Source organism: Tachypleus tridentatus, chromosome 7, assembly GCF_004210375.1.
Source record: "Tachypleus tridentatus isolate NWPU-2018 chromosome 7, ASM421037v1, whole genome shotgun sequence".
NCBI lineage: Eukaryota > Metazoa > Arthropoda > Merostomata > Xiphosura > Limulidae > Tachypleus > Tachypleus tridentatus.
In genome coordinates this window covers 88186866-88198182 of record NC_134831.1, presented here as the reverse complement: position 1 = coordinate 88198182, position 11317 = coordinate 88186866, and the positions used below count along the sequence as shown (strand labels likewise).

The 11317-nt window shown below is 34.4% G+C and overlaps 1 pseudogene; it reads left to right on the top strand.

The window, feature by feature from the left end:
* The first annotated feature begins 9757 nt into the window (after positions 1-9757).
* LOC143256136 (glyoxylate reductase/hydroxypyruvate reductase pseudogene) lies at positions 9758-11014 on the top strand (annotated as a pseudogene).
* Positions 11015-11317: the final 303 nt, after the last annotated feature.

The following is an 11317-nucleotide window of genomic DNA, read 5'->3' as shown; positions in this document are numbered from 1 at the left end:
TTATCATCAAGTTTATATCAACACAAGTACTTTATAAAGAAGTTAATGGTTATCATCAAGTTTATATCAACACAAGTACTTTATGAAAGAAGTTAATGGTTTATAATCAAATTTATATCAACACAAGTACTTTATAAAGTTAATGGTTATCATCAAGTTTATATCAACACAAGTACTTTATAAAAGAAGTTAATGGATTTATAATCAAATTTATATCAACACAAGTACTTTATAAAGAAGTTAATGGATTTATAATCAAGTTTCTATCAACACAAGTACTTTATAAAGAAGTTAGTGGACTTATCATCAAATTTTTGTCAAATAAATTACTTTATTTCTCTTGTGTAGCTTTTTCTCCATGTCATGTTCACAAAGGGACTTTGTTTATTGTTTTATAATTTAGATATTTCTGTATTGTTACGTTTATAACAGGTCTTTTGCATTAAGAGATTAGAATCTAGATAACATAAGATTTTGATCTGTTTAGGATATTGACAAAGCTGCAGATGGTACAAAGAGGTTCCAGTCTCATAGATCAGTACATAGTAAGAGATGACCTCTCTAGATATTGTAAGTCATCATTTGTTGTTGTTTGATACCCTTGTGTTGTCCTGTTGTTAACTTATACATACCACATTTGTTTTCTACAGATCTAAAACATAACAGCAAGGAAACTTCACTGAACGAAAATAAGCTCTATTAATTTATATTCACAGTAGTCAAGTGCATGAAGTAACAGTACATTTCTGTAGATTTTCTAAGTGTCGTATTCTTAAAATAAAACAATGCAACTTCTTTTCTTAATAAATACTGAACTCGTGAAAATCATTAAGATAATGAAAATGACATTCAAGATCATTTTTGTCTTTTTTTTTTTATAAAGTATTGAAACTTACATATTTATACCTAAGGTAACAGGCCTGCAACTTTCTGTCATTCTGTTCTGTCTTCAATTTGTCTGTTTTGAATTTTGCACAAAGCTACTCAAGGACTACCTGTGCTAGCCGTCCCTAATTTAGCAGTATAAGACTAGAGGGAAGGCAGCTAGTCATCATCACCCACTGCAAACTTTTAGGGCTACTCTTTTTACCAAAGAATAGTGGGATTGACCATCACTTTATAATGCTCCCATAGCTGAAAGGGTGAGCATATTTGGTGCAACTGGGATTCAAACCTGCGACCCTCAGGTTACAAGTCGAGCATGCTTAACCCACCTGGCCATGTTGGGCCCTGTCTTCAGTTAATAACGCTAAAACTTACTGTTTGTCTGGGTGTTGAAACATTTCCTACAACCTTGTTTAATATACATTTTTAAAACTTTTTTCAATATGTTATTTGTGTAGTTTTAATTTAAGACAACAATCATTGGTGATTTTAGGAAAAATTCCTTTCAAGTAAAACATGATGTATTTTTTATATATTTTAAAACGGCTGGTATGGGTTGAGAAGATTTTTATGTAGAGGGGCAAACAACGTTTTGACCTTCTTCTGTCTCTGTCAGGTTCACAAAGAAAGAAAGAGGTAACTGACCGATAGATGACCACATGTTTGAAGGGGTTGTGTAATTGAGTGTAGGAATGTAGAGGTGTGCTTGATGTTTGATTATATTTATTAATATAGTTTATGTATAAAGGTGTTCCTTTGTATTGGTATTCATGTTGTACTTTTATACAGTAATGTTAACCCTAAAAAGAATGGCAATATTTTTCATATATGCTTCCATGTTGTTGTTTTTTTTTGTCTGTACCATCAGTAATGATCACAGATATGATTATATTTTGCTACAAATATAATTGATATTTAAGCTTTCCAGTAAAGGCACCTAAGTGCACTTGTTGTCTTTGACTGTTGTTTTGAGATAAAGATTTTACTTGAAGCCAATCTCTCTCTTTGCTTCAACTTCAGTCAGGTTAGAGAATTTAGAATTTTGCTCTACAGTACATTACCTGGTGAACCTCTGTTATTCTGCCAGTTACTCAATATAAAACTGGTAAAATACCACATTTCATCACATTCTCTAAGTTATTATTATTGACATTAGGTGGTGAATTACATGTTTTTTATTATTGTTGTTTTTGTTTTGTTTTCTGTGGATAAGTAAAACTGTGTTTTGGAAAAACGACTGTACATCCTTATTCTGTAACCTTCTAGTTCCCAGACCTCTTTGAATCTAATAATTAGATGACTTACCAATAATAAAATAGAATTACTTTGTGTACAGCTTTACATTCTTCTCCTGTAAAATTCTTGACACAGATTTCATTCAACATACTATTGGAAGGTTCTTTGCATGTGTGTTTTCTTTTTTAGCAAAATACATCGAGCTATCTGCTGAGCCACCGAGAGAGAATCGAACTAATTTAGCATTGTAAATCCTCTGTACTAGTGGGAGGCAGGTTCTTTGTCTTCATTTTCTTGTAGAAGTTACTGTCATGGAAAACAAAATTTCTAGATGCATCATTCTCTTCAGGAGTAGTTGGAAGGTTATCGTAATATATCGGTAGACTTGAATTCTTTGAATTTTTTCCCTTGTATACTATTCTATTGAATATTTTAAAAAATCAAAACATTTAATAAACTCTGTTTCCAGTTGCTTTTTGTTTAAAGAGAATGTGCTGTTTACTCCTGGTTTTTCCATTTTCAAAATACATGGTTCATCCACATAAGTGACTTTTAATAATTCTCTCATCAGTATTTTCTTCTTTCAAAAGATGTTTGAACTGGTTAAACATAGGTACACATTTCATTTCCTTGTATGAAACAGTGTTTTATTGTAAAATTGTTTGCACTTGTTCCACCTTTTTTTATGAACCTTCTTGAAAGTAGTGTATAAGAATTGTCTACACGTTCACGCACTTGTTCCACATTTTTTTATGAACCTTCTTGAAAGTAGTGTATAAGAATTGTCTACGTTCAACACTTGTTCCACCTGTTTTTGCCAACCTTCTTGAAAGTAGTGTATAGAATTGTCTACCGCGTTCACTTGTTCCACCTTTTTTGTGAACCTTCTTGAAAGTAGTGTATAAGAATTGTCTACGTTCCGCCTTCTTGTTCCACCTTTTTATGAACCTTCTTGAAAGTAGTGTATAAGAATGTCTACACGTTCATGTTCCACCTGTTTTTATGAACCTTCTTGAAAGTAGTGTATAGTGTCTACACATTCACGCACTTGTTCCACCTTTTTGTGAACCTTCTTGAAAGTAGTGTATAAGAATTGTCTACATGTTCACACACTTCTTCCACCTTTTTTGTAGACTTCTTGAAAGTAGTGTATAAGAAAAATTGTCTACTACGTTCTTGTTCCACCATTTTCTTATGAACCTTCTTGAAAGTAGTGTATAAGAATTGTCTACACATTCACATACTTGTTCCACCTTTTTTGTGAACCTTCTTGAAAGTAGTGTATAAATTGTCACGTTCGCATACTTGTTCCACCTTTTTTGTGAACCTTCTTGAAAGTAGTGTATAAGAATGTCTACACGTTCAAGCACTTGTTCCACCTTTTTTTGTGAACCTTGAAAGTAGTGTATAAGAATTGTCACATGCGTTCACGCACTTGTTCCACTTTTTTTGTGAACATTCTTGAAAGCAGCATAAAAAATTGTCTACATTTTACACACTTGTTCCACCTTTTTTGTGTGCCTTTATAAATTTATCCTGGAAGGAAAATTATGTTACTTTCCCATCACAACTCAATTTCTTTACACTAGCCACAGTTAACTTTTCTGATAGTAACACTAGTACCTTCTTACATAAGTTAAGGAAAACATTTTAAGTCCTTTATTTGATCATTTGAATTATACAAGTGTAAGCCTCATAAGATACAGTTAAAGTTTAACACTCTTTGTAAGTACAAAACAAATAATCTCAGTAGATGCATTTTTGTCAAAGAAGACTATCTCATGGCAACAAATAACAGCAGCACTAAACTAAGTGATACCCAAATACAAGACTGTTTTTCAAATACTGGTTTTAATAAAGCAGTTATAGTCTTAATTAAGAATGAAATTTCAAATAATATGTAGTTGTTTAGTTATTAAGCATTATTTGGTAGCTACATAACATAATTTCTTGTTACAAGTAACATATACTTCAGAACATATTTTCAGCATAATAAAAGTAACTTGTAACAAAACTGATATTTCTGGGACCATTTTATCTGTTCAGCTTATAGCTTCATGGTTTATGTTTTATTTAAAGTCTCAGTAATTTCATTATTCCTATCTTTGATGGGATTGTTTTGTTTTAGAATAACTCTGGATATAGAATTATTCACTTACTTTGTCTTTCAATTTATTTAATTTTACAGGAACTTTGAAACAAGTGCATCACTTTGGAACATATTTTGCATTCTGACAGAGTTAAAGAAGAGAACTGAAGTTTCATGGTGAAAATAAATAAAGTGAAACTGTTAATAATCCTTCAAACTGGTTAACAGACACAAGAAGACACCAAGATAGGAATGTACTTCAGGACTATCTGTACCTCTTTCAAGGGTGTTTAATTAGTTATCATAATCCAGAAGTGACAAAATATCTGAAGCATCTGTCTGACTTCATGTATGCATAAGGATGTATATTTAGTTTACTTTCTACATGAGTATGTAATAACTTATACTACAAGTTACTAGTAATCTTTCTTCCTGTGTTTCAATCAAATGAAATCCATTACAATACCACAAGTGTCTCCTGTTCTTTAAGCTGTGGGTGTGTTACAAAGAAGCAGTCAATCCCTTAGCACAGGAGGTGGGAGAAGTAGTGGTTTGCTATCTTTTCTGATAAGTAGCTCAAAATTAAAGATTGTGCAGGTAGTTTCAGTAGCTTTGCCATAAATACAAAATACTGTTAATGATTGTTTATCTTTGAGTAAGGTTTGGTTTACACTTAAAGTAAGTGACTTATAAGCTGCTACTTTATACAAAATCCATAAAGACATTTTGTAAACATAAACAATTACCACTTCCTCACCTACATTTTCTACAATGTGTAGTGATATTTGTTTTCTTCTGATAAGTTCAGCTGCTGATGTCCAGTGCATGTCCAGTCATATCTAACAATGATGTCAGTGATGGTGTAAAGTTCAAAAATACAGAAATGTACATTAGTATCTGTGCTAGCCTGGCTCAGTTTTTTTTTTTTCCAATCACACAATAGATACATTTCACAACAGTTAAATATAGCTAAAGATCAAATTGTAGAGTCTTGAGTATCAATTTCAATTAGAGAATGTTTTGGTAAAACTGTACTTAAAGATTGGTTTAATGTTATACTTAATTGTTGCTTACTTCATGAATGAACCAGAATACTTGTTACTAATAACTATAACACAGGTTTGACATGGAGGTGTAATTGTAATGAATTTCCACAGCCAAGAAAATTGTATCTGTAAGACATAATGGGGTTGCTAATAACATTGTGCTAACAAGTATCAAAAGTCCAATGCTAACTGAAATTTTGAAACACTGTTCAGCGTAAAATGCTTTAGTATTTGTTTAAAATGCATAATTGATTATCTTGCATAGTATAACTGAAGTATTCTGCTTTCATACAATATTTGTTATTCTTGCATAACTTAAGTATCTTTCTTCAATTGTACGTGTTACCGTTGTAACTATGGCTTCTTTAGGGTATTTGTTATGACACCGCTAAATGAACAGTTAACAACTTTGATTTCATTAGGGTATTTGATATGAAGCCACTACATTAACAGTTAACAACTTTGATTTCAGTAAGGTATTTGTTGTGACATCTCAGCGAGATTAACAGTGGCTACCGTATTATGTTGGTTGGCGGTTTATGTAAATTTCTGTTTTAAACGGTGTGTTACCTGTGGATTATCGATTAATGTATATGTTTGAGAGACTGTCATGTATTATGTTTATTCAAACATATAACAATAGAAAATCAGAAAAACAACTTCAGTCATTAACTCTTTCACTGCAAGTCCGACTGCAGTCGATCCTACGACTTTGTGACATTTGCGACAATCGTCAAATTTTTATATTGTCTTTTTTATTCATTAGGTAACAGCACTTTAGGGCAAATGCATAGCTTCCACTTAATAAGCCTTAGATGTTTATCTTGGAATATTTACTTATTCATGAACCTGATCACGTGATTAGTATTGTTTCCGGGATGCAGAAAAAGGGAAGAATGTTGTCAACAAAGTTTCCAAGATGGCTTCGTGTAGGTGTTCATCATTCACTGCAGCTCAAGTTTTGTAAATAACTCAGCAAGATTCAGACTCAAGCAGTGACTGCTTTGAGTATGATAGCTCAGAAGACTCGGAAAACAATGGTGAAGAAAGTAAATTAAGCACACAAAGCAAATTGAAAGAAACCAACATAGTAGAGACAGTTAAAACCACGAGGGGCGTTGTTCCACTACAAGGGGAAGGTTGGTGAAAATCACGGGAAGGGCAGGAAACAGTTCAGGAATTCCACCCCAAGTACAGTCCCAATCTCTGCCTGAACCCTAACCATCGACCATTTCAGAACAGGATCTCAGTGGGAAACAGTGGAAGAAATGGAAATGTTTGAACAGGATTGATTACCCAACTATGTATGTTCCAAACAAACTAGGAAAATGTGATGTTTATATGCTCATTTGTAATGAAGATATAATTTTTTTATGTAACGCACCCCTATTTACAGTACTAACACGCAAAAACAATGTGACAACCAGCATGAGATAATAATAATACGTTGACAGCAAGAGAGTTAACCAACAAGGTTCCAAGCTCAGGATCTTACATACAACCTCTTTAGTGACTGTAACAAATTATACAGTTCTTATATTCTTGGAGAGTTATTCTATGAAACTGGTATGAGGACACCAATGAACACCAATTACAGAAAAAATAAAATCTAGTGATATTAAAGTTTACATAACTAAGTGTGGACCTAGACATTAAGTTATTTCACACTCTTCTTTATAAGGAATTACTAAATAAACTTTTTTGAATGAACGTAAATAACACAATCATTTACTTTTCTCTTACAAACAACATTAATTTGGCAAAAATATTATTGTTTTGGAATCTCAATAGATGGCGAAAGAGACAAAGCGTTAGTTTAATTATCCGAGCAGTATGTGTAAAGTTTTCTTTTGAATATCGCGCAAAGCTACACGAGCTATCTGTGCTAGCCGTCCCTAATTTAACAGTGTAAGACAACAGGGAAGGCAGCTATCATCACCACCCACTGCCAACTCTTGGGCTACTCTTTACCAACGAATATGGGATTGACCGTCACATTATAATGCCCCAAGGATGAAAGGGCGAGCATGTTTTGTGCAACGGTGATTCGAATCCGCGACCCTCAGATTACGAGTCATGTATAAAATCTAAAAACATTTTGCAACAAATTAATGCTAATGGTATTTCACTATCGTAAACTCAGATGTATGAAGTGTAATTAACTTTATAAAAGTAAGTTGTAAGTCACAGCAGTAAGCATACGAACCTTTAAAGGTAAAATCCGAATTTTATTCCTCAAGGTGGACTGTGTAACTAAAATATCACTCATACTTATTGTAATCTTTGAAATATAAACCTTGATCAAACATTTTTACCGTTCTAATATCGAATAAAAGAAACTATTTAGAAGCACCAGTTTCTGTTTACTTTTGTTAGAAAGAGCACAGACTTTCTTGTGCCCAGCGGTAAGTCTTGGAGCTCACACCGCTAAAAACCGGTGGTGGGCACGGCACAGACAGCCCATTCTGCAGCTTTGTGCTTAAAAAAAACATAAAATAAATTTTATCTTGGTCTTTATCAGTACAAAATGTAGATAAACAGATATTTTATATGTAAACCCTAATACAATTTACATTTTGGAGAGACGAGAAAATTTCACCGTACGCTTTGTTCTAATTCACCATAATTTATATGTTTTGATGCGTTTGTTTGTAGGTAAGTAGAAAGTTTGCAATAGACTATTTTTGCCTGTACGCACAACGGTTAACAAAATTGGTTTTAAGTTCACAGACGTATTGTTGAACTATAAAGGGTCCTGGCCTGGCTCGGTGATTAAGACGCTCGACCCATAATCTGAGGATCGTGGGTTCGAATCTCCGTCACACCAAATATGCTCGCCCTTTCAGCATCGGGGGCGAAATAATGTGACGGTCAATCTCACTATTCGTTGGTAAAAGAGTAACCCAAGAGTTGGCGGTGGGTGGTGATGACTAGCTGCCTTCCCTTTAGTCTTGCACTGCTAAATTAGGGACGGCTAGCGCAGATAGCCCTCGTGTAGCTTTGCGCGAAATTAAACAAAAAAGAAGGAAAAACTATCAGGTCATCCCATAAGTAATTTTCAAAAATGTAATACAGAAAGTGTATTGTCATTTTTGTCTTTGCAAAAGACTTTAATGACTGAAATATGTAGTATAGAGTCTGAGGAGCACATTAGGCATATAATGCTTTATGAATTTAAAAGACAACCGTGCAGCAGAAACTACACGAAACATTCAAGGTGTTTAAGATGCGAATCTCTCAATGAAAGATGTCGAATATGTTTTCAGAAGTTCAGATCAGGTGACTGCAGTTTATGTGATGCGCCACGATCAGGTCATCCTATATAGTTTAACGATGACTTGCTGCTGGCTGCACTTGATGAAGACTGTGCTGTAACTGTTGAAGAACTGGCACAAAAGCTAATTTCAAACCATTCTGGTTCACCGTCATCTACAGCAGCTAGAAAACGTTTCAAAACTTGGCAAATGGGTCACCCATGATTTGACAGAAGCCAACCTTAGAGCAAGAGTGGACATTTGCACTTTTCTGCACTCTCGTAAATGTAACTCACCTTTTTTGGACAGGTTAGTGACTGGAGATAAAAAATTGATATTTTATAAAAATGTTAAGTGCCGCAGACAATGGCTACGTGCAGGTGAACTGGCTAAAGCACAGCCCAAATGGACCACCACCCTAGGAAAGTCTTGTTAATCTTTCGGTTGGGTATTGGTGTTATCCACTTTGTTGCTGCTACTAATGTAACGATTACATCAGACTTCTATTGTCAACAGTTAGAGCGCTCAAAGTTTGCACTGAAAGAAAAGAGGCCTGCTTTGATCAGTTGTAAAGATGTTATGTAACACCAGGATAATGCACGGCCCCATACCCAACATCTGCAAAGATTAAAGAGCTAGACTGGAAAAACTTCCACAACTTCCTTATTTTCCAGACCTTTTCCCATCTGATTATCATCTATTCCGAAGTTTGCAGAACTATCTTGATGGAAAAGAGCTTGGAACATATGAAATTGTCAAAACTACCTTCTCTACATTCTTTTCCTCCTAACCCTAATAATTTTATAGAAGTGGCATTCAGTTTGTGAATCGTTGGCAGGTAATTAATAATAAAAAACATACATTATTGATTAAATGACATTAAAAGTGTTTGAAATCCTTTCTCTTTTTCTGAACCTAAAATCGGACATTACTTGATAATGTGTGGCTTGATATTAAAGTACGTTTTCAATAAGAAAATATATATTTCATTTCTTCAACAGTTACCATTAGAATGTGAAACACTGATATGAAGAAAAATAAAAATGCAGCGACCTATTGGCTAAATAACATATTCTTAAGTTTTATGTTACTATTATCAACAAAGGAAAATTATGGCTCTATAAATTCAACACTTTTGGGTTAACTCAAATAATCACAAACAAACCTTTTGCACGTGTTTATCCAGAGATGGCGCTTACCGTCAATATCGGTTAAAAATGTAACTTGAGCTATGCGAGTGACTGAGTTTCACTGAGCATTACACGGATAGTGTAGCACTGCTAACGATAAAACGTAGTCACCATGACAAAATACAAAGTTTTTGTTACTAGGCCTGACATATCGCAGGAAGTGAACGACATGTTGAGGAAGGTATGTGATGTTGAATTTTATAAAACCCAAACAATACCACGTGAGGCGCTTATTAAGGGTATTCAGGGAAAGGATATTATTTACTGTTCAACAACAGATATAATCGACAGTGAAGTACTTGATGCAGCTGGACAGCAACTGAAAGTAATCGCGACCAATTCTGTCGGGTACGACCATATTGATATTACTGAATGCAGGAAACGCGACATCCTAGTAAGTAATACACCAGGGATACCAACTGATAGCGTTGCCGAATTAACAGTAGCTCTTATGCTGATAACTGGGAGACGACTGTTTGAAGCTTCAAACGCTATAAAAAATGGAGAGTGGGTACATAAGTAGGAGCCTTATTGGATGTGTGGTGTAGGACTTAAAAATGCCACTGTGGGCATCGTGGGCATGGGAAAAATCGGTCAGGCTGTTGCCGAAAGAATTTTATCATTTGAGGTCAATAAAGTTGTCTACCATGATATACACAAACCTGTTGATGCTGTAGAAAGTATGGGAGCCCGCTATGTAGAATTTGAAGATCTTCTGAGGGAGTCGGACTTCGTTCTTTGTACGTGCAATCTGACAGACAAAACAACAGAACTGTTTACTGCTAAGCAGTTTAACCTGATGAAATCTACTGCTATATTTATCAACACGAGCAGAGGAAAAGTCGTCCAACATGATGATTTATACGATGCCTTAAAACATGGAAAGATCCGTGCTGCTGGTTTGGATGTCATGGTTCCTGAACCGATACCAAAAGATCACAGACTCACCACTCTACCAAACTTGGTCCTTCTACCCCACATAGGAACTGCAGAAGTAACAGTTAGACAAAATATGGCTAAACTCGCGGCAAAGAAACGTCTTGTCGTATTGCGATGGGAAAGGTTTGATAACACCGATCCCAGAGTTAAAAGATGTTCAACACAAGGTGGATAAAAAAAACTAGACTCACTCCAAATAGTTACGTCAAGTTTGGATAAGAATGTAAGACGGTTTCTGTATTATTATTTTAATAGCAAAAATACTGCCTCTCTAAATAAGAGTTGAATGTAATTATGTTGTTTGTTTTGTAAGTAGTTCGCTATATGATGATTGTGTGTCTTTTACGCCCAGAACTAAATAAAATCATACTATAATTTTAATCTAGGTAGCGTAATTTAATTTGTTTTACGTATAAACATGTCATGAAGTATTTACATGAGGTATTAAACACACGTCAGCAAACATTGGAAATGGTCTAACTGCTCACAACCATTAATAATACAACTATATATTAATTGATTACACAAAATAAAGTAAGTATGTGAATGTGCCAAAGGATATCGCTGGAGACATTGATGCTATATGCGTTTTATGAAACAAATTGAAACTGATCCATATATTGATTGTATTGCTGTGCTCGGTAACAAATCACTCACCCCTCCTACGAGTAAATTTGA